The following is a 24,515-nucleotide window of genomic DNA, read 5'->3' as shown; positions in this document are numbered from 1 at the left end:
GCTTTATTTATTTATTTACTTACTTTACTCCTGGCCGTCGAATGTCCGACCCCACTACCCCTCCACCCTGCCTCACCGCCGCACCGCCCCGCAGTACCGCCCCGCAGCACTCCCTCTGCGAGCCGCCACTGCTTCAGCCCCTTGGAGGCCAACAAGTCTGTCTTTGCAGCCACTCAGAATGATTCACAATTTGCAACCTGCTTGATTGACATTAATTAGACAGGTCGTTTTGCAACCGGTCCCAAATTCTTACTTAAAAAAAGTGTTAATTTTTGAAAAATTTCTGAAGAAAATTCATTCAGAGTGGCTGCAAAGACACTTAGAACTGTTTGTGCTGAGTCTGAAAAAGCAACTGCGGCATCCAATCGGATTTTATTTTAGATTGCACTTGTGGTTCAAGTGGACCGTGACCTGCACAGCAGGAATTATATTTTTATCACTTTCAACACTTCTCATTTTTTTCTCCACTCAAATGTGCTCACAAACCACTGTTCAAAATTACACTCACCCATGAAAGCATTGTTAATAGAACCAAGCCCTTCCTTCTCACCAAGTTTAGTGTTACTCTGCTAAGCAGGGTTTAGCCCTGAGCTTGATATCATGTCATTTTCTGCTCCAGGATGTTTGTGATTGGGCTATCCTTGAGCCTTAAATTTCATGGGATTTTTGCATACTCACACGGCACACCAGTGGGTGCTGGAGAGGGGAGGTGGAACAGTGGAAGAGGTGGCATGGGGTACCAGAGATTCAGGTGGGGGTTGTATGATAGAAGCATGAATGGTTTTACCACGTGTACCTCTACCACGGAGCCCAACCATGAAAGCGTCTTAACCATACATTCCTTTATCACGCATGCCTATACCACGACATTTTGTGGTATAGGCATGAATGGTAAAGGGGTATTTGTCACTGCCCCAGGCATAAAACCCTACACTACTCCGCCCCCCAACCCACGCGGTCCCTTAAACTACCACAAACACTTTCACTGTCCTAAATCCTACCCTGAACCCCGCCCTAAAAACTACCTATTCCCCTCCCACTAAGGCCTAAAACCCCGCACCCTAACTTACACTACCCCACCCCGTGCTGTTCCTTAAACTACCCCAACCCCTTCCACTGCCCTAAAACCTACTCCGACCCTCCTCCCAACTCTAAAAAAAAAAACAGTCCCACTTACCTTACGGGGGCGTCTTTCTCCTTCCGACTTCCAGAAGCTAGTCCGCGCACTTTCTTAATCAGGCATATGCATGATTACGGCATATGCATTGTTAAGGCAAGCGTGGTAGAGCCTGCGTAATCGGAACACGTGTGGTTCAGTCCATCTCTGAGCAACTTGAGACGGTATTATCTCCTTCAAATATTTCGCCTTTTCCAAATCAGAACATGTCGGCCGGCAGTCATGTTAGTACTGAACAGCCAACAGCTGCAGATAGCCTGCAGGGCCACCAGATTTTTCCAGAAAGCGAGCCTCCTACTGTTGAAAAACGAAAAAGAGATGATCAATGGGACAAAACTCAAAGTATTAGTGAAACAAAAGACATTGAAGTTAGACAATGAAAGATAAACTTTTTTACTTTGACATGGACATCAGTCTGCAGATGCATTTTTATTTATTTTATAAGCTCTTTTGAAATTTTCTTTTTTTGTAAAGGTTTTAACTAACCATACACAATAAAAATTTTACTTACTGACCGCGGTGTTCAAACGGTTTCCCCCAGGTGGGTATGGGTGCACAGCTAGGCAGAGACCAGTGCTTAATTTGAGCCAGTAGTTTCCAGTGCTCGGCACCAGCATTTTAGTTGCAACACCGACACTTAATTGCCGGAACCTACACTTATGACAGCAGACACATTGTGGCACTGTTTGTGAAATTTGAAGATAAGCAGAAAAACAGTTAGTTCAATATACATTAAAAACAACTAATACCTGCCACCCAAGCCATTCTTAAAATGTTGGCATCTTTGAACCGTCTGAATCGTCATCCTGTAGCAGTGAGATGGTTAGTAGTTTTATAAGGTACAGTGGCAATGTGTGGTGCAAACTGCGGTGGCTTCCTGATAAGAACCCCGCAGTTATATATTTTTTTTTACAAACTAAGCACTGGCAGAGACTGACTACGGGTGGGCTGGAGGGCCAGGCACTCTGGGTTGGGACCAGGCTTGGGTGATTTGGGCTAATTTGGGTGGTTTGAAATGTTTTTGGGGAAGAACTAAAGTGTGGGCAGGCCCACATCAGGTGGCTAATGGATGGCAGCCTAGCATTGTCACTGCCCCATTTGTCTGGAGCAATACATATTTTGTGTTTTTAAAATATATACGAATCGCTACACACTTTGTATACCTCTACCAAGACTTCCCAAACCCCTAAAAAGAGTAGCGATAAAAAATCGAAGTAAATTCTTAAGGACTTATTCTGTAGACAGAGAGAAGACAGGTTAGTAGCAACAAGTATGCAAGGTTTGTTGGCGAGAACACTGTATAGCAATATAAATAAACATGACAGATTTGAGGCCATCTGGTCACTCTTCACCAATATGTTTGCTTAAGCCTTCATCTACCAGACAAAATGATCATTATTTTGCGCCAGCCTCATTACATAAAAACACAACCTCTAATACTGTCCTTGGAATCTCTCCTAACGAGTACTTGATGTCAGATCAGGGCCCACAGTACATACTGTGCTTTTTCAGTAGGACTGAGAAGCAGAGGATCCTCCTGCCTGGTGGCGGGGGTGTGGGAGGGGAGTGTCAAACAGACCAGGATTCATAAACTCCACATCATTGGCAGGATTTTCTTAAAGTCCTCCAGCCGCAGTCTAATGCCAGCACAACTGTGAAATAGGAAGCCCCTTATAAGTGACAGACATGATGGAGAAAGATTGCAGCAGGGGGCGTTGAGCAGTCAACAGTACTGTTTAGATATGAAGTGAAATGTACATTATTTTTGGGCCAACTCACAAAGGCTTTTGTGAGCACAGGAAGCCTAACTACAGGATCCCTCTCTTATTTACTCCTGCAAGCATTTGTGAAGTTGGCTGAGATTTCCGACTCCCTTTTAGTAAAGTGCTCGGAGGACACAGTCCTTTATATTTATACTAACTGTATATTACTATTCGGCGGTGACTCCTCCGCTATGGCGGAGGAGCATCGCCCCCCCTCCCTAAAATGGCAAGAAAGTAAAAATAAAATGATAGTAAACACTCGTTTTATTTCTCTTTTCCTGCTAAATCTTGGGGCAGGGACTGGGGGCGACAGACACTGAGGGAAGTGCTAGGTGCACGGCCTTCACTGCGCATGATGGTTAGGCCGACCGTCGCACGCCGGCCAAACCGTCACGCGCAGTGAAAGCGCCCTCCAACTCAGCTGCATTGCTGGGTTGGGGAGAGCAGGCACATACTCCCAGTCTGTCTGTGAGCACAGATCGAGGGCGCTCAGGTCAATCATGGTGATGCTCTCAGGCATGAGAGCAGCTTCAGGATTGGCTGCAGGGCAGTCTGGGAACCTGTGCCTGGAGAAAAGGAGTGGAAGAGTGCGACATGGCTGGCTGCATGCAAGTATGTTTTTAAAAGATTCTTTTTTAGGGCTCGGACTCCTCCCCAGTGAAACTGGGAGGAGTTTCGAGAACTAATGTTAAAGGAGAAAAAAAAGAAGTATCTCCTAGGGCCTTGGTGAGAGGAATTCCAGACATTCCTTAGCGTTTTCTGTCATCTGGTCAGTGATTCGTCTTCCCTGTGCTGTGTATGTAGTAGCCTTGAAGTGATAGGCTGTAAGTAATTTACGCGTGCCCGATGTGGCATTTTGTGTGCGAGAACGAGCATGGCAGAGTGATTAATCTTAATTACGAGCTGTCAGAGTGCCCGTGTAATGCAAGCCAGATGGTGCGAGCGCGTACACCATTGCATGCAACAGAACAGTGACACGGTAAGCTCGCAGATGTCCTCCCTCTCTCCTCAGCGCCCCTCCCACCCCCTCTGAGTCGGGAAGCATGGCCTGTGTGTACTGGGTGTACGCAGGGGCGACGAGGGACCCCCCCCCCCCCACGTCCTCCTTTTCAAATTCCTTTCTAGCTGAGCGGAGCCTGCGACTGCGGACTGCGAGCATGAGCTGCTCCTCCCGGCCCCAGCCCCTCCTCTCCTGTGAACTCTGGAGTCTGCAGATTGCACCGGCGGCCGTCCCCAGCAACTTTAAAGGTGAGTGTTGTGTCCTCATGAAACGTAACTGGTGCTCTGTAAAGCGCTCTGATACCCGATTCGGGTCAAGTTAGCGCTATTTAAAACTCGGCAAAAAAAAAACGGACCTCAGTGATTTCTTGTAGAGAAGTGAAGACTTCACACGAAAACCTACAAGCCACTGCAGAACTCCAGTCCTGGTGGAGAAACTCTGTACCCTCCTCCCCACAACAGACACACCCGGTCTTCCTTCAGCCCCAGTCTATGTATTAGGGAGTCCAATATACACTGAGTGTGGCCGTAGTAGATTAGACGCCACTGACTGCTTGGGCGGGAGCGCATCCGTTTGTGGACAGCAATGGGCCAATATTTCATCTGTCAAGGGACCTAAACCTGCCCCCACGCTGATGCTGCGGAGTTACCTCTAAATGCATTTTGGGTTTTGCCGCCTTGTATAATAGGGTAATACAGTTTCTGTAGAATGCGTTGTTTACAGCAATTTTTAAAGGTTCCTGTGAGGTTCGGTGTCAGTTGTGTGCTCGCCGTGTGGAGCGAGTGAAGTGAGCACGCCCAACTCCTATATTTCGAGGGGCCGAATGAAATCCATTGCAGCGCTATCTCTACCTCTATTATTCCCCGAACTCGTGCCAACCGAGAGTGTCGTACCTCTTGGGGTTCCATTACAGCGCAGCAAGAATCTACTAAATGCAGTATTCTCTAATGACTCGAGGCGTGCATTCCTCCCCGGGGCCAAGGTAATTAATTTTATAGAACCTTGTTACGCTGTAACGCTTTAATAACATGCCGGTAGTTTCATGCATTTGGGGCGCCCTGGGCAAATGTATTTATGGGGTCCTTGTGCGGAAAGTTGGAGTTCTGATAGTTTCGGCTCGTTCGTGACCTCTTTGACTAGGTCACTGACAGTGCAAGAAAATCCCCCTCTAAGTCCTACATGTGTTTATATCTCCTATTCAGGGATAGTTAAGTGTATGAGCAACGATCGTTCCTTTATTGCACGCATCACCAGTTCTCCCTAAGCTGTTGAACCCGAGGCAGTCAGGTTAGCAGGATTGGGGGGCCCTGCTAAACTGATATCGTGACTCTCACTTTAAAAGCAGATCGCTTCAGGCAGTGCATAAGCCAACTGAGCTGCCTTATCAGAAAGGAGCCAAAGACTGAGAACAGGCCCCTGTATTGATAGCTGTACCCCAGAGCTTGGATGCCATTCTCCACGCAGACCACTTCCTCCAGCCTACTGACCACGACCTGCACAGGGCACTAGGGATTACTGTCCATGCCACGCGCGGCGCGCCTCGAGGCACTCTCAGCTGCCCATGAACGCTAGTTTAGAAGAGTCATCAGCCCGAGTGTGCCGGAGCATGAGGGGGGTGCAGTAGGCTGCATAGTGAGCCACAGGTCCTGGACACAGAGCCTTTAAGCGCAGAAGGTCAAGGTTCTCAGCAAACGAGTACCCCAAAGACTGGCCCAGGGACAGTGCCTCGAGGTGCAAAATGTCTAGGAGGGAAGGGCAGGAGTAGTTTGTAGCGCCTAATACCAGTATTTGCCCAGTATTTGCAGGAGCGGGAGAGACACAGAGAGATGGGATAGAGAGAAATACAGAGAGTCTAGAATAGATAGAGAACCTGAATGTGCCTCAGAAAAGTAAGGGAAGTGAAAGTGGTTGTGAATAAGGTGAAAGCCCTAAAGCGCTATGATGTGACTGACATAATAATGTGACTTCAAGCGGCCCATGTGTATGTTTGGCTCTTGCAGACATGTTTTTTTTTTCACTTTGGTTCCGCTCTCTCGGTCTAGTTTCGTTTTTGCTGCACATTTCGAACGTTTGTATGTTTAAATTAGTATTTGGGAGTTTTACGTTTTTCCATCACCAATTGGAAAGAAGATTTATCAAGTTCTTTGCAGAAACAGAAGTGTGAAATCGAGCCGGAGGGAAGTGTGCAGGCCCACCCAGTTGGAAAATATTTCTTGACAACAGGAATTTTTATTTGCATTTATATTCTAATGAGAAACAGATTTTTACCTTGTAATGTGACAGAGGTAGCTGCACTTTTCTGAGAGGAATAGAATTCGGGCCTTGTTCACATTGAAAACGGAATAAATCCCTTCTGCCTGGAACAAAGTAAACGTTTCAGAGCGATATTTGTCTTTTATTAATAAGCGCTGGTGGGCAGATAGTTATCCAGGCCCTGTGTGTTTCATCATTTGTGCTTCATTCACAGATTAATGATCGGAGTGGGCATTTCAGCTGCATTTGAATTCCATTTGATTATGTACATATAATGTGCATTTAGGCGACTTTTAACAAATCTCTGTTGGTAGGTTCATTTGCTAATTGTGTCGCTTGTGTGCCTTTTGGTTTGTATGTCTTGCACTTATTTTGTGCTCTTTGGAGTTTATTTAATTTACTTGTATATCTGTTAACTAGTTTCTGTCTCCTCTTTGGTATTATGTAGTACGTTTGAGTTTTTGGTGCATGGGTGTTGTCATTTGGGTAGATGTGTACAGTTTCGTTTGTACGTATAGCATTTATTGTGTTTGCTGCTTATCTTTATATTACAGACGGTACATGTGTGTATGTTTGTGCCAGTTGTCCTTTATACCATTTAATATGTATGTGACATTTAGCGTGTTGGAGTGTGTGACGATTTCTTTATTGGGCCTGCCGTTAGTTTTTAATTTTATGTCCACGCTCTGCTTGCTGCTGAGTGTGTGTGTGTGTGGTATTTCGAGTAGAGTAGTGAGTAGTGAGTAGTGAGTAGTGAGTAGAGTAGTGAGTAGTGAGTAGAGTAGTGAGTAGAGTAGTGACTAGTGAGTAGAGTAGTGAGTAGAGTAGTGAGTAGAGTAGTGAGTAGAGTAGTGAGTAGAGAGTAGTGAGTAGTGAGTGCAGAGTAGTGAGTAGTGAGTAGTGAGTGCAGAGTAGTGAGTAGTGAGTGCAGAGTAGTGAATAGTGAGTAGAGTAGTGAATAGTGAGTAGAGTAGTGAGTAGAGTAGTGAATAGTGAGTAGAGTAGTGAGTAGAGTAGTGAGTAGTGAGTGCAGAGTAGTGAGTAGTGAGTGCAGAGTAGTGAGTAGTGAGTGCAGAGTAGTGAGTGCAGAGTAGTGAATAGTGAGTAGAGTAGTGAGTAGTGAGTGCAGAGTAGGGAGTAGTGTGTGCAGAGTAGTGAGTAGTGAGTGCAGAGTAGTGAATAGTGAGTAGAGTAGTGAGTAGTGAGTGCAGAGTAGTGAGTGCAGAGTAGTGAATAGTGAGTAGAGTAGTGAGTAGTGAGTGCAGAGTAGTGAGTGCAGAGTAGTGAGTAGTGAGTGCAGAGTAGTGAGTAGTGAGTGCAGAGTAGTGAGTAGTGAGTGCAGAGTAGTGAGTAGTGAGTGCAGAGTAGTGAATAGTGAGTAGAGTAGTGAATAGTGAGTAGAGTAGTGAGTAGTGAGTAGAGTAGTGAATAGTGAGTAGAGTAGTGAGTAGTGAGTAGAGTAGTGAATAGTGAGTAGAGTAGTGAGTAGAGTAGTGAGTAGAGTAGTGAGTAGAGTAGTGAGTAGAGTAGTGAGTAGTGAGTAGAGTAGTGAGTAGAGTAGTGAGCAGTGAGTAGAGTAGTGACTAGTGAGTAGAGTAGTGAGTAGAGTAGTGAGTAGAGTAGTGAGTAGAGTAGTGAGTGCAGAGTAGTGAGTAGTGAGTCCAGAGTAGTGAGTAGTGAGTGCAGAGTAGTGAGTGCAGAGTAGTGAATAGTGAGTAGAGTAGTGAGTAGTGAGTGCAGAGTAGGGAGTAGTGTGTGCAGAGTAGTGAGTAGTGAGTGCAGAGTAGTGAGTAGTGAGTGCAGAGTAGTGAGTAGTGAGTGCAGAGTAGTGAATAGTGAGTAGAGTAGTGAGTAGTGAGTGCAGAGTAGTGAGTAGTGAGTGCAGAGTAGTGAGTAGTGAGTGCAGAGTAGTGAGTAGTGAGTGCAGAGTAGTGAGTAGTGAGTGCAGAGTAGTGAGTGCAGAGTAGTGAGTAGTGAGTGCAGAGTAGTGAGTAGTGAGTGCAGAGTAGTGAATAGTGAGTAGAGTAGTGAATAGTGAGTAGAGTAGTGAGTAGTGAGTAGAGTAGTGAATAGTGAGTAGAGTAGTGAGTAGAGTAGTGAGTAGTGAGTGCAGAGTAGTGAGTAGTGAGTGCAGAGTAGTGAGTAGTGAGTGCAGAGTAGTGAGTGCAGAGTAGTGAATAGTGAGTAGAGTAGTGAGTAGTGAGTGCAGAGTAGGGAGTAGTGTGTGCAGAGTAGTGAGTAGTGAGTGCAGAGTAGTGAATAGTGAGTAGAGTAGTGAGTAGTGAGTGCAGAGTAGTGAGTGCAGAGTAGTGAATAGTGAGTAGAGTAGTGAGTAGTGAGTGCAGAGTAGTGAGTGCAGAGTAGTGAGTAGTGAGTGCAGAGTAGTGAGTAGTGAGTGCAGAGTAGTGAGTAGTGAGTGCAGAGTAGTGAGTAGTGAGTGCAGAGTAGTGAATAGTGAGTAGAGTAGTGAATAGTGAGTAGAGTAGTGAGTAGAGTAGTGAATAGTGAGTAGAGTAGTGAGTAGTGAGTAGAGTAGTGAATAGTGAGTAGAGTAGTGAGTAGAGTAGTGAGTAGAGTAGTGAGTAGAGTAGTGAGTAGAGTAGTGAGTAGTGAGTAGAGTAGTGAGTAGAGTAGTGAGTAGTGAGTAGAGTAGTGACTAGTGAGTAGAGTAGTGAGTAGAGTAGTGAGTAGAGTAGTGAGTAGAGTAGTGAGTGCAGAGTAGTGAGTAGTGAGTGCAGAGTAGTGAGTAGTGAGTGCAGAGTAGTGAGTGCAGAGTAGTGAATAGTGAGTAGAGTAGTGAGTAGTGAGTGCAGAGTAGGGAGTAGTGTGTGCAGAGTAGTGAGTAGTGAGTGCAGAGTAGTGAGTAGTGAGTGCAGAGTAGTGAGTAGTGAGTGCAGAGTAGTGAATAGTGAGTAGAGTAGTGAGTAGTGAGTGCAGAGTAGTGAGTAGTGAGTGCAGAGTAGTGAGTAGTGAGTGCAGAGTAGTGAGTAGTGAGTGCAGAGTAGTGAGTAGTGAGTGCAGAGTAGTGAGTGCAGAGTAGTGAGTAGTGAGTAGTGAGTGCAGAGTAGTGAGTAGTGAGTGCAGAGTAGTGAGTAGTGAGTAGTGAGTAGTGAGTAGAGTAGTGAGAGTAGTGACTAGTGAGTAGAGTAGTGAGTAGAGTAGTGAGTTGAGTAGAGTAGTGAGTAGTGAGTGCAGAGTAGTGAGTAGTGAGTGCAGAGTAGTGAGTAGTGAGTGCAGAGTAGTGAGTAGTGAGTGCAGAGTAGTGAGTGCAGAGTAGTGAATAGTGAGTAGAGTAGTGAATAGTGAGTAGAGTAGTGAGTAGTGAGTAGAGTAGTGAATAGTGAGTAGAGTAGTGAGTAGTGAGTAGAGTAGTGAATAGTGAGTAGAGTAGTGAGTAGAGTAGTGAGTAGAGTAGTGAGTAGAGTAGTGAGTAGTGAGTAGAGTAGTGAATAGTGAGTAGAGTAGTGAGTAGTGAGTGCAGAGTAGTGAGTAGTGAGTGCAGAGTAGTGAGTGCAGAGTAGTGAATAGTGAGTAGAGTAGTGAATAGTGAGTAGAGTAGTGAGTAGTGAGTAGAGTAGTGAATAGTGAGTAGAGTAGTGAGTAGTGAGTAGAGTAGTGAATAGTGAGTAGAGTAGTGAGTAGAGTAGTGAGTAGAGTAGTGAGTAGAGTAGTGAGTGCAGAGTAGAGTAGTGAGTATGACATCACAGGCAGCAGCTGTGCAAGCTTCTTACACTCACAAGGAGACCACAGGCAGCTGAGGTGCAATCTTCTCACACTTACAAGAACGACATCACAGGCAGCAGCAGTGCAAGCTTCTTACACTCACAAGAAGGACATCACAGGCAGCACCAGTGCAAAGTTCTTACACTCACAAGGAGACATGCCAGCAGAGGTGCAAGCTTCTCACACTCAGAAGAAGGACATCACAGGCAGTAACGGTGCAATATTCTCACACTCACAAGGAGATCACTGGCAGTACACACCACATGAACACACTCCACAACACATAGCAACAATACATTGGCATTTATAATGCCATTAGCTCAAACTCAAATAAATCCGAGCCCGATTGCATTTCTAATGCTTGTTTATTTTGCCCGCACTTGACTCCTATTCTTCCCCTTGATCCCACTCCCCGCCCGCCCACCACTCGTCCACAATACTGGACACTACTTTTACTATTGCCTGAATATTCCAATTTTATTCCCATTTTATATGTTTTGTGGCCAATCCACAAGGCATGTAAGATTGAGTAAAAGAGTACTACCAGAGTAGTAATTTAGGTACTCCAAAATGCCTTTGTAATTGGTACCGATGTGCGGCTAATTAAAACTCAGAGTTCAGGGTATTGAAGTAACCAACATAGGAAGAAACATGAAGAACAGAATTTTATACAGCAGATTACAGGTGTTGGTTGCTCAGAAACTTGAGGTCAGGCAGAGACAGGGCTTAATTTATGCCAGGGAAGAGTTGACATTCTTACTTTTTGCAGCGGTCCGAAAGATGCCTTAGCCATTTGCATGTAGGGGGATATTTATTAAGCCAGACCTTATGGGGATATAGTGTACCCGACGGTGAGCTGGTTTAGCATGGCATGACTTCTTAGTCACATGCTGCATTTACCAGCCAAATTTTGGACAAATTGCCTTTCCGTATTTGCTTCTTTGGCTGCTTCAAAGAAAATGCATCACAAAAATCCAACCTAATTACAACAAAGTCTCCTGAACTAGAAATTGGGCCTGTTGGTAGCCATGTTGACCTGCAACCTGAAAGACAATGCTGAATAGAACAGTATTTTGAGGTTGAGGGCTGCGATTACTGGTGCCCTAAGATGAAATGTATGATAAAAGGGGTTGGTCTAGTGAAGGGAGCCTGATTAGGAGGCATTTTGGGGCATTGCGCCACATGAACATCACTTTTAACGATGCTCTTGTGGCAAAATGCCCTCCTCTATAGTTATAAAGTGGCTATAAGCCACTTTCTGTGGCTTAATGCACTTTGTTAATATGGTACCCTTTCATGCAGGTATCTGCGTGAAAGGGTTGTGCAATGGGTGCTACTGTGGGTGTTGCTTTTTGACGCTGCCCCAGATTTACAAGGATCTGTAAATCTAATTGTAGATAAACTTACAGGAAATTGTCAGAATGGCTTCAGAGTTCTAAACTGCATTTTTATGTAGATGCTTTCCAGTGCAATCTATGTGCACATTTCCAGAATCCATTCTTCATTATTGTTTTTTCATTCCTCCAATTTTGTAAAAATCCTTCTGTTGCCCATTATTATTGTTGGGCTAACTTGACGTTTGGAGGGTACCAAGATCTGACCAAGATGAGGCAGCGGGTGGTACCTCAAATCAACCCCTAAACCCATTTATTGCCACCCTCACTCTCTCTGCACACAGCCCTTACTGGGAGCCTTTCCTGGATTTCCCTTTTAAATTACATTTGTTTTACATTTAGTGATACGAGGAGCTCTTCTGCTGTGCATGCAGAGATCCCACTTGCCCATCATGTGTCACCAGTCATCTCGTTAGCAGCTCTTTGGTGCAAACTGGGTCTGGAGTAATTCAGAAGTAGCTGCTTGTAGGGTAATCCCTAAGATTGTTCAATCTCCTTCTGTAAATGTATTTTTTAGTAGCACATGCACACTTCCATCAGGGTTATTCGTCCCCACAGCTAGTTTGAGTGGTACTTGAAATACAGAGAACACATAAACATGCTTGTCATACTAACATGTCTTTAATATCAATGAACGTTCAACTGAAACATGAGGGTGAGAGCAGTTCTTCTCAACCAAATATTTAAAAAGCCAGTGAGGGTGCAAGGGAATTCAGAATAGACCTTAAGTATTTGCAAGTTTACAAATTAGAAAAGTCTGCATCAGGCTGGTAGAATCATAGTGGTTAAGGGTAAGTTAGAAAAATATCCACAGTATTTTGAGAGTTCTTTTGAAAAACAGTGAGTGGTAAGCAAGAAACGACATTAAGGAAAGAATCCCCTTCCTTCCGGAAGCAGACGCGAAGACGAGGCAGTCAGTGTCCAATAAGTATTGGAGTGCACAAAGAACACACTCACGGGCTCCTGAAGCCTTAGTTTATCAAATACAACTTCACTATTGATATATTACCTTCCTTATACATATATACCTTCCATGTGCCTATATATCTAAATATTTATTACTTTACTCCGAATGTTAAAAAAAATAATCAGCCTCTCCAATGCACTATCCTATAGCTCACCCTATACCTCTCTCAATACATCCTCTAACTGCACTTTCTGACTCATCCCAAATCTCATTATACTGCTGTGACCCCCAAAATAACCCTTTCTAGACTCTTTCCCTACTCTATCCCTTCTTGCATTATCTCAAACCTCTTTTTACAATTTAGATCTCCCAAGCAAGCCTTTCTAAACTCTTCCCTCGGGGATCCCTTCTAGACTCATCCAATACCTCATCATCTTTCTCCCTATTCTGCTTTTCGATACTCTCCCTCCTTCCATCTCTCCTTTACTCATTCCAGATCCCACCTACTGCTATGTTCTCCAAATAACCACTTTCTAAACCCTTCCATCTTCTATCCCTCCATTATCCTTTTCACTCCAACTAACAGACTCACATGTCCAACATTCAAATGAATTCATATTTCCCTATACTAATTCACCACTAATCCTTTTTGTGTTCCGGAGTAGCATGCTGCTCGCCTAAAAACACTTTGTAGCTTATTTTTACATGTCTGTACATCCCTGCAATAGAATCCAGTCTGTGCTTCAACTGTCAGCAAACACGTGAAAATAGTAATTATTTGCAGCATCAGCTATATTCTTAATGATGTTGGTACTGAAGTGATATGGCAAGTCACCAGTAATGTTGTTCATGATTTCATTTCTTATATCATCTGTGTATATAAGTATAATTCCCGTTGCAGGTAAAAATACTAGCAACATCCTTGTAGCTTGTTCATAATTGCTATGTATAAAAACAGACTGTACTATTAATACTCCCTTTTTGGGATTCTGTTTTTTTTTAAATTTTCACCTGCATTTTGTATATATCTTTTTTTTTTAATTATTGTGATTTTGTACTGATGTTTTACTTGGTATATTGGATTTCAATAAAGCTTTCTAAACATAAAAAAAACAGACTGTACTTCCATTGTCTGAAAAAATGTCTCAAAAAGACAAATGCAACCATGCTTCAGTGATGATATTAATTAGCTGGTACTATTATTGACGACACCAGTGATGTCCTCTTTGATGCCTCCTGTGACGTGTGAGGTCCTGTGCAGTGCGTTGAAAGAGTTACTGTTGCCTATGGCACTTAAAATGATGAATTTCAGTGGGTGGGTCCTGCTCCTTTAATAGAAGTCTTATGAGGGAATTATTATGAGCTTTTTAATAAGGTTAACTAGACACTTAATGAAGAACCATAACATTCCTCTATAAACGTTATCTGTGATTCTTTTGTCTTCTTTGCTATATCTCCACAATTCCCTGTAACTTGCCGCTACCTCTGCCCTCAGCATCTGTCGGTATCCATTAACACCCAAACTCATTTTGTGACGCTTGACCACACCCTGCTGCAGCTATAGTTCTCCGATAAGCCAACTGAGCCCACAAGAAGGTTTTTAGCCTGCATCCAGTTCATTGTCCTCAGAGTCCACTGGGTGCTGGGGTTAGGGCAACGCTGTTAGCCCATGTAGGAAAGTGCCCCTTTTTAGGTTTCGGATGCAGAGTGCTTGCACTGCGCTTGGGAAATCTATTGTTAATATCAATCTTAAAAGAGACTTGCATCCCTCCTCTGGCTTTTCATTAGTTCCTGTGCTTGCAACTTACTTTTCCTCCGTGTCTATTGGCTGTAGCATATTATTTCCTGTTGTTCCTTGTGTCTTTCTCTTATCAGTCTCCTGTTTCACCTTTGACTTACCTGTCACCCAGCACTTACATTCCTCTCACCCTCCACACATACTTCTCACCCTGAACTCAAGCCACTCATCCTTCAATTATACTATTGAGGTACCGTGCACCCTATACTAGCACACCTCTTTCCTTGTGCAAGGTAACATCTCTCACCCTATACACTCACACAATTCTCATTCTGCACTAAACACACATCAATCCCCATGCATTGGGGCACTTTCACACTGTACTCAGACACTTATCAACCTTCATGCATGCACCACTCAACCTGCACAGAGAGCACTCACCCCATTCTCCCTGCACTCATACACTGCTCCCACACCCCTTAACTTATTATTAACCCCATAGGCGAAACCTAATGCATCTACCAATGCTTGTTTATAGTACTTTAAAAGCAGGATGTCCAACTTAGGCCCAGGAGGGACGGATGTAAGCTGGACTTTCGACATTCAGTTAAAATAAATGTATATTCAATTAATCTGAATGGGGATTATTTTCCTAGTCTGTGGTGATCCCAAAAGTATGGCAAGGATCCAGCCCTCCTGTAATGCATGTAGCCCTGAAAGTTCTGCTACACGCCAGTTACACAAAGGAGAGAATAGGCTCATGTATGATGCACAGCAGCCTATGCATCAAATGTAGAACTATAGATGGCTAACAGTGACTAACAGATGTTGTTACACCTTGGGATCGAAGTGACATCAAATAGGCAACTAGAGTGAAAATCGAGTTGTCGGTGAGGTCACTCAGAACCCCGAGGTAAAAAACACAACACGCAGCCACATCACACCCCACCTGAGAGGCCTGCACTGGCTCCCGGTCAGCAAGAGGATCACCTTCAAACTCCTCATCCACGCACACAAAGCCCTACACAACACCAGACCCACATACCTCAACAACCGACTCAGCTTCCACACCCCCACCCGAAGACTCCGCTCAGCCAACCTCGCCCTCGCCACAGTTCCTCGTATCCGGAAAGCCACCGCCGGCGGCAGATCCTTCTCCTACCTCGCCGCCAAGACCTGGAACACTCTTCCCACCAGCCTTAGAAATGGATTGATTGATTGATTGATTTACCTTTTACTCATCTATAATTGTATGGTATGTATGGTCCTCAAAATCATCTTCCCCTGCTTTCAAATGATGTGCAGGGGCAGAGGAGTGGTGGAGGAGCCGTGCATAACAAGGCACCTCCTCCTAGTTCCAAACGTTAATGAAAAATAAGTACCTGGCCTCGTGCCACCCATCCCCATCACTCTCTGTTCTATTGCACCTCCACCACACCTCCCAAAGCTGAGCAGTACACCAGCGCTGCTCTGACAGACTCTCAAACAGCCCAGCCAGAGAAGCCTGGAAATCCTTTATGAAGTAGCGAAAATGGATTCTGTTATCCGCCATTGCTACATCGTAATGGTGAATTAATGGTTTTTAGCATCCAGTTACTCACGTTAATGGCTCTCTACGAGAGCCATACACGACAAGTAGAATTATAAACGAGTAACTGTGAGTTAAGGGGATGTTTTTGCCAAGGGGTTCTTTAAAGGGCATTCTGAGTGATAGCCTACAGACAACGAGAGTGAAGTTCGAATTGTCTATGATATCACTCAGGATCCAGAGGTGAAAAACATCCCTGCATCTCACAGTTACCATCTATATTGTCATGTTATGTGTGGCCCCAAAATCACCTGCTCCTGCTTATAACTCCTAGGCTGAAGAAAAGGACCGAAGGGGAGCCAAATATAATATTGCCTCTCCTCCCTTCTCAAATGTGAACAAAAACTACCTTGCCTGCCATCATTGACCAACCCCCACCAAACTTCCCAGCATTCCTTTCCCCTCCTACAACTGTGTTTTCGGATTTCAGTCAAAGCAGACAAGCAGAGCTGGACTGACAGGCTCTCAGAGAGCCCAGTCACCTGGCCTGGAAGGCCTTTTTGATGCAGCACCAGTGGGTAACTAGTTTTGTTATAATCTGTTGCTACGTCATAGCAGTGAAATACCAGATTTAGAAAGTGGTGCAAACGATAGAGGCATCCTATGGAACCAGTGCATAACAAATACATAGTTTACAACTAATGTATCTTTTATGAAGCTAAACACTGCCACTGCAAGTACTTAGTATGTCAGTCGAATGATGCTCTGTTTTACCTGAAGACCTTTCTAGTTGATCAATATACTTTGATGGTATTGGAAAAACTCAATCACAATACACATTTTCTAAGCTGCCAATCTGCCACCGTAAACTTATCAAGAATCAAATGTCAGAACCAAAGCGTGTGACTAAATGCAGTTCTGAATTGGTTATGTTCTAGTAGTGGAATCTAGCCTAGGCTTGTCTTTGGTCCCTGCTCCCCACTGGCTACAGTGAGATGTGAGCAGCATACAATGCATGGTGTACCATGGGCTTCATCAATTTCCATGTGGGCTTTTGAAGACCATCGCTGTCACGAGGTGGGGTGATGGGCACATCATATTTCTGCACCACTTTCAAGTGGGTCAGTAAATTAAGCTTGCTGACCTCCACTGGACTTTTAGTTTATTCACAACATGAGGACAGTGCTGTCGGAAGGCTACGGGCTGTGGTGGCCGCTTCGCTGAGGCTCAGTCAGCGGGAAGCCTTGTCTTCTCAAGTCCACACTGTCATACGGTTAAGCTGTTTTGTCAAGGTGGTTGTTTGGACTCCATTAATATCAAGTGACAGTGATGTAGGTTTTGGGCAATTCATTTACTTCCTGTCCATAGGTGACATAAAGAGCCCAAGAATGTACACTGCTCCATTTCCAAGAGATTTATTGTCTGTGAGGTTTGGAGTGGCATTATTTTGTGTTTATGTTTGGTCAGAAGTAGTGTTGTTTAGCATGTTCAGTCGGAGATCTTTCTTTACAACCTCAATATAGAAAGATTGGTATAGCATTGCTCAACTTGATGTAGTGTGAAGTAACAGAATGTGTTTTATCGTCAGGTTCCACAATATTGCTTTAAATCAGTCTGGCTTTGGGAATTTTGGTGGGTGCTGGGTTAATATGGCTGATTTAGTGTGTTGTTTCTTTGAGGTATATTGCATTATGAAGAGAAGGGTGCTCAATGAGGTTTAACTATATGGTGCCGCTGAAATGCGTTGGATCGGTAATGTGCCACCTCGCGTGGTACGCTGCCCACATACCCAGGTACCCAATGATCTGATCCATAATGATTCGCACCAACAAATACTGTGATCGGTCCCGGCTCAAGGAAAATGTTTGGTCATGGTGCTCTAGTCACAGGGTGCCTGGCAAAACAGGCATGGACTCTGGGCCTCAACATCTGTCACTGCACACGCGTCAGAGTAGCTCCCCCTCAACACTACTCTGCCTCATAGAGCTTCAGGAAGACCCTAACCCACCCAGAACAGCAGCCCAAAACAGGAGTCGCAAGGGGCACAGCATCCCTTGACCCTATCAAAAACACAACCAGGTTTGGCAAGAAAATGGAAAGGGTCAGAGGCAACCAGAATCACTGTCATTCAGGCCCAAAGGCTAAGCTGAGCCACAAGGAACTTCTTGATAAAAAGGGCATTGAAGGTAAACGAGTGGGTACAAATTTTAATATGAAGCGCAAGAATCTTTTATGGGGTGGATGACCCAGGTACAAGGAGTATTGATGTGGATTCAGGCAGGCTGGTGTTGATTCAACTTACCTGTTGGCCATCTTGCACATCTTAAGTGTTCTGAACAGGGAACTCCAATTTATGTTTGTATCTAGGGCTCCAAGACCCCTTAAAATGGGTGTGGGAGGAAAGGCTTTGATAGAATGGTAGAGAGAAGTGGAGGGAGATGGTGCTAGATGAATGGACATGGAAGGGAGAGAAGGCAGAGCAATGAATGGAGGGAACAGAGTAAGAAGATGAGAAAGGAGACAGAGCACAGACAACATCATAGCCCGATATTAGTATATTCAAAGCCTGTGTAAGGTTCTTTATGACTTGTCTAGGACCAATGTGCTGACAGTTAACATGGTGAGTCCGATCTGGAAACTGGGAGTCAAAATGTAACTCGATTGCATCTGGAGAAACACATAAGCGCAATGTGTGAGTTAAATCCCATGGTCACTTATGTTTCTACACTGCCAGAATTCCTTAAATTTTTTTTTTTTAAACTGCTTCATGTTTCTACCTCCTTCAAAAAACGTTTGTTTTTAATTTTGCTGATATGACTATTTTTGCTCATTCTTTTTCAAAATTATCTTTTATATAGCTATACAAGCAGCCTGCTTGAAAGGAAGACAGTGTCATTCCAGAAAACCATAACTATCACTAAGTATAAGCATTCTGCATTTGAGAGCACTGTTACAGAACTTCCTAAAGGAGGCACTCTAAAGCATAACATTTGGATAAAGCACCTGGGTTCATTACTTCATTTCGATTCACGGCTTTCTTTCTGGATATCATTTGAATGTTGATAGTATGCAAATTCAATTTGTCAAATGCACAATCTCAAAAATACTCATAAGTGATTCTTCATGTTTTTCATGAATATATTTTAACTTTGAAATGTGACATCTATGAATTAAGACACGATGGGCCAGATGTAGGAAGCGTAATTCCGGTCGGTAACGGCCGAAATTGCCGAATTTCGGCCGTTACCGACCGGAATTAGGCTTTTCATATGTAGGTAGCTTCATTTCATATTCGGTAAATTACCGATTCTTAAAAATACAGAATCGGTAAATTACCGAATCTGAAATGTAGGGAGCACTCAAATGAGTGCTTTTCCCATTTTAGGATTCGTTATTTACCACCAACTAGAAGTTGGTGGTAAATAATGAAAACCTTAGAAAAAGCATTTTTTTTGCTTTTCCAACAGTGCCATGTTGCAGACATACATGCCCTTAGGGCATGTATTTCTGCAACATGTGCACCCATACACATTTGAGGGGTGCAACAGGGTGTCAATGTTTCCCCCATTTACCGAATCGGTATTTACCGATTTGGTAATTGACATTCATTCCTATGGGCCACCAGGCCCAAAGGAATGAATGGCAATTACAGAATCGGTAAATACCGTTCGGCAATTACCAAAACTTACCGATTAGGTAATTATTTAAGAAAAATTACCTACATCCCATTTGCCTGTTCTTAAATACCGAATCAGTATGATTCGGTATTTAAGAATCGGTAATCTGGGATTACCTACATCGGGCCCGATATCTTTTCTTTTGCAATAATGACAACTTTCTTTAACATTGAATGGAGGAATTAAATTTGCTAAAATACTTATTTTGCTGCAGCCTCTGTATTTATTTGGAGCCGTCCTCTGTTATATATCGGTCGTCCTTTCATAACTGACATTTCTTAATTTCTAATTTTATAGGGGATCCAAGGGCATAAGCTTGACAATGTTTGCCTTTTTATGAACTATCAGTTCAAGATGCAGTAGAAGAATGCATTTTCCGACTGCAGCGGTCTAATCAAAAAGTGACGGGTGGGACTGCCAACTACTTGCTGGCCGGTCTCACTCCTGCTGCCATCGTAATGTGCTCCGATGTTCTCACTTCTTCGGTGTTGTGTCCCTAGTACCTCTTCTCCCATTCTTGCTTCCCCACCATCTCTTGACTGACTTGGGACCACTCCCTGGCACATTAGCCACTTAGACTTGGCAAAATGTGAAACAGTGTGCTAGTTATCCTCCTCTACTGAATCATAACAGGTCATGACAAAAGATTTTGAAAGACAATATTTCTCTAGATGTTTTGTTGGGTCCACTGACTGCTGAGATTAGTTACTTATAGATCTGGAACTGAATGACTAATCACTGATAGCAGCCAGAGTTCTACTGACGCAATACTGCCTGCAACACTTTGAATTGCTAAATATTAATTGTTGTATTGTATTGCAATTGCATTTATTTTCCCCTGGCAAGGTATCGAAGTGCTTTTTGGTGAGTAGCATGCTACTTCGAAACCTCAAAAAGGATTAGTGGTGGATTAGTATAGTGAAATTTGAGTTAATTTGAGCGGTGGACCTGTGAGTCTGTTAGTTGGATTGAAAAGGATAATGGGGGGATAGAAGAGGGAAGAGTCTATAAAATGTTTATTGGAAGATCATAGTAGTATGATGAGGTTTGAGATGAGTAATTGGTATTTTTATGAATTATGCTTCTGTCTTTTGCGTGTGACCAGAACTATTATACCACATACGTACTCATTTGTAAGGTTTCAATGATTATTGTCTCTCTATTTGGAATGATACAATAATGCACACTGCAAGTCTTTCCCGATTGCTGAAGCACACTGCAGCTAGACTCGGGGTATTCAAATGATCCCTCAAGCATTTGACTTTAACAGTATTGTCTGTTTTGTAGGGTTTACGTTCACCTCGTTATCTACGCATCCGTTTTTCCAATCTAGACCGATTAGGCGCCATTTATTGTCACGCTGGGTCCAAAGAATGGGAATAGAATCTCATCCCTGCATTGACGCTTTTAAACACCTCGATCAATTAAGGTTTATCATGCTTGCCCTTATAATCAAGCATAGGCTAATTTAACCAGTTTACATGAAAATTGATTGTAGACACTTTAAGTGTATCTTTTATATAGGCTGTTTAATACTGCATTGAAACCAGTCCGTCTAAGGATTCAATATTCAGACTTTCGCAGATGGTTATTATACATTTAATTAGGTTGTTTATTGAGGTCTTACAGCCTTTGCAGGCTTCATTAAAGGCCATCAATGTAGTTTGGACTTAGCTCCCATTGTCTCAAAATTAGCCCCTTTGACAAATTCCTCTACTCCCGCCTCCAGATCAATTATATTGAACTTTGGTGAGTTAATTAGTAGCCATTGAAATGATTGTATAGATTTCATTTAGAATTGTATTATAGCAGTTCGGTTAATTGTTGCTCAGGGCTGGTCGCACATAAAGCCATTGACAACAGGGCTCTGGCTTCTACAGATCATGAAGAATTTTACCTTAGAGTAAATGGCATTTACGCACAATCAATTTCATAGGCGTTTTTAGAATCCAGTGAAATCCATTGTCAAACTATTTGACCTGTGATCGATTTTGTTGACCGCTATTTATGTGAAATGCCAAGTTCAATTCGTATTGGTTTTCACTTTATCTGACTGATGCCCCAATAATGATACAAAAAACAGTCGCCCTAGACCAATCTCTTAAAAGTAATAACTTTATACATTGAGTGATTAGTGCTGTATAAAGTTATTACTTTTGAGAGACTGGTCAAGGATCACTGTTTTTTGTACCAATCAACACCCAGGTCCAAGGACTTTTTGTTGGGTTACCCCATTGTTTATATTGATGCCCCAATAAAGCTTAAAAAAAGATGCCTATTCGCTTCCATGGGGCTCTAAGCATAAATTCATGAACACAACGTTTGCACAGCAACAGCTGGCTCAATCGTTGCAAATCCCACATTAAGAAAGGGATGTATTGTGCAGCATATGATCAAACCATCGCCTGCAATAAACTCACAACTGTAGATTGGTTACAAGCCAGTTGAGCAAGAATCCAACGACCAGTGAATCTATGTGCTTGCGAGCTGAAATGTGAAGCTGTGTAGGACCTCAAGTCCATATCAATTATTTTAACCTACGCGTGATAGCATAGGGCATCTCTTTTAATGGCCGTCGTGGTGGTGTGACCTCAATAACCAGGAAGAAGAGCCCAACTGATTCCAACAAGCCACCGTCTTTCCTTTACGTGGTCATTCTTGCTAAGTGAATGCGCGAGAGATGGACTGGCGTGCCCAGGCCCCTTTATATATTCATGCACAGATCAACCCGTAAACATTATGGCTTGTGATTTTTTTGTACTGCATAAATACACCATCTATTTCGAGATTCTTTTTATGTTTCCAGTCATGTGCATGTGTATATTGGTATTTCAATATAGGGCAACACTAGCTTGGGTGTAAAGGAGCACTACATATTATGGAAGGTGTTGGGAGAGGCTACAAGATCATCTAAATCAAGTGAGAAATTACATCTTTGAATTACACATTTACATGTTTAGACAATGGGAGGTTATGTGAATAGCCCACCATCATATGATTTTTAGGGGTGGGCAAAGAATTCCACCCCGCCGGCGGAGTTCGCTGAGTTTTGCCCACTCCGCTCTCCATGCGGTGCTCTGCAAAACTCTGCGAAGCGATTCGAAGTTAAGTTTTTTCTCTCGTACAGATTGTCAATGGCAAGTTGGCTAGAACTTGTGAGAGAAAAGTCACGCACTAGAGCTCCTTTCAGCAAGATTTCTCGACGCGGGCGGTTGCAACAGGTCGCAGCCGCTCACGTTAAAAAATCTCCTGCTCGCATTGAGGAAGCTGCCACTCGAGTAGAATGTCTACTCAAGTGGCAGAAAGTAGCAGGGCCCTCCGGCGTGATGCAGAGTGCCATTTGCTCTGCTTTTACAGCGTGTGACAAACTCCTGCGCTTAAAATCAGTGAGAGCAGCGCGACTTAACATAATCCGCTGCTGGCAGAACTCTGCAGAGCGCAGGAGAGTTTTTCTGTCACTTCACGAAGTTCCGCAGAGTAGAACCCCATGAACTCCGTCCAGGCCTAACATTGATTTTCAGTAAAGTACTGACGCTGTGATTCAAATCCAGGTTCCCCTTCCTTACAGTCAACAGTTTAGCCAGTAGACCACCTGTATTCTTTAACAACCCAATACTAATTACAACAACAGCGACTATAGTGATTGTTCTCGGCTTCTAATGAAAGTTTGTGGAAATGGTGACTATACTGCTCTAAGAGAAGACGGCAACTTTGAATCGACTGTTGAGGGACGACACCACTACCACAAACCTGGAACTGAGAAAAGCACAAAAGCTGTAGGGGTACTTGAAATGTGCTTGCAAAATAGTGTCACCAGGAAAACCATGTATAAGAAGCATGACCTTAGTAATGAGGGTCATCAAAGCCACATCTATAGGTGATGATAATAATGATAGTGCTGGACCACGCCCAGGCAGTGCACAGGTTTTGGAGGACTTCACCGGGGTGTGTCTGCGGTTACTAAAGACACAGGCTCATTTGCAAGTGAATACAACAGGGGCAATAGGGTTCAAGCTTCCACGCGAAGCTGTGGAATATGGGAAGAAAGGAGAGAGCCTTCCCATTTGTAGTGGCAACAATGCTGTGATGGGTCAGGGGAGGAAATGGTAAACAGGTAGTAGTTACTTTGCACTGGTGGTTTCAAGTAGTGGGCATCAGCACTCGCATTTTTTGACTAGGACTTATTTTTCATCATCCGACATTGACAGTGAGCAAGAGAAAGTCAGAAAAGGGAGGACAATGGAGGACAATAAGGTAGGAAAAAGTGACAAAGGAGGTAAGCAGGGAGGAAAAAGAATCTCCAGAGGTGAGAAAAAGAGATCTGGAATGTAGGGTAGTGGAAGAAATAGGCATGAAGTACCAATCTTGGTGTGTGGCATCCCAGGCATTTGGCAGGGGGAAGTTTCTAAGAAATACCTTGGCCCCCTGCTCTTATTGCTCTTACAAATAAAACACTGCAAATGGGGGCTCTTTTTTCAAGGAATAACCCAGCAGCAGCGTTCATCACCAACAGACAAATCAGGGACAAATGGATGACACAACTTCTCACAGAATTTGAATTTGATGTGCTTAAAATGAATGGAATATATAGCTTTCAGGGAAGCACATCCATGGTCCTGGAAGTTTGATAGTTGATGCACAGCTTGCAAGATTGCTCAGACAGTCACCAGAACTTGTCCTGGCTTTAACTCCACAGGAGATTCAGATTCTGGGTGTTTGTAGCCACTGCAGACAGTGGATTAACTCCTGTTTGTGTTGATGAAGGACAAATGCACTGGGACAAGGTTGGAATTTGTGAATAGTGAAACAAGCACCAGATCCTAAACTGGTAAAAGGTTGGGAGGACTGCAAGGAACATTTTAGTCCATTTCTTACTTTGACTGACAGAGTGAGGCCCTGTCCTCCAGTTTGGCAAATTTGACTTTGAGGTTTTCAGCCATCAGCAGATCAGATGGGTAAGAGGATGCTAGAAGATTGGGCGAGAATTAAAGGGAATAGAAAAGGATGTACGAGGCAGGGCCTTCTTATCAGCATTGTAGGCCCTTGGGCAAAGCAGTGCACTGGGCCCTGCCTACACAACCACTCACAGGAATAAAAATGGTTAATGAAAAATTAGTGTTAAATTCTGGTCTGCATGGTGCTCCAATGCTCTTGAGGCCCCCATGCAACTGCGCAGCATGCCATGTGCTAGGCCTTCACTGGTACGTGCTCCTTAACAGTAGTTTTATCACAATCACTGTGCTGTCTTCTTCTAGGGTGGTAATGACATGTTCATGAAGTTCTTCAAGTTCATGTTTTTTCGGGTGTGTGGCTCTTGAAACTGGTGGGAAGGGGAACAAGCAGTGGGGATAAAAA

Source organism: Lissotriton helveticus, chromosome 8, assembly GCF_964261635.1.
Source record: "Lissotriton helveticus chromosome 8, aLisHel1.1, whole genome shotgun sequence".
NCBI lineage: Eukaryota > Metazoa > Chordata > Amphibia > Caudata > Salamandridae > Lissotriton > Lissotriton helveticus.
This window is presented reverse-complemented; position numbering follows the sequence as displayed.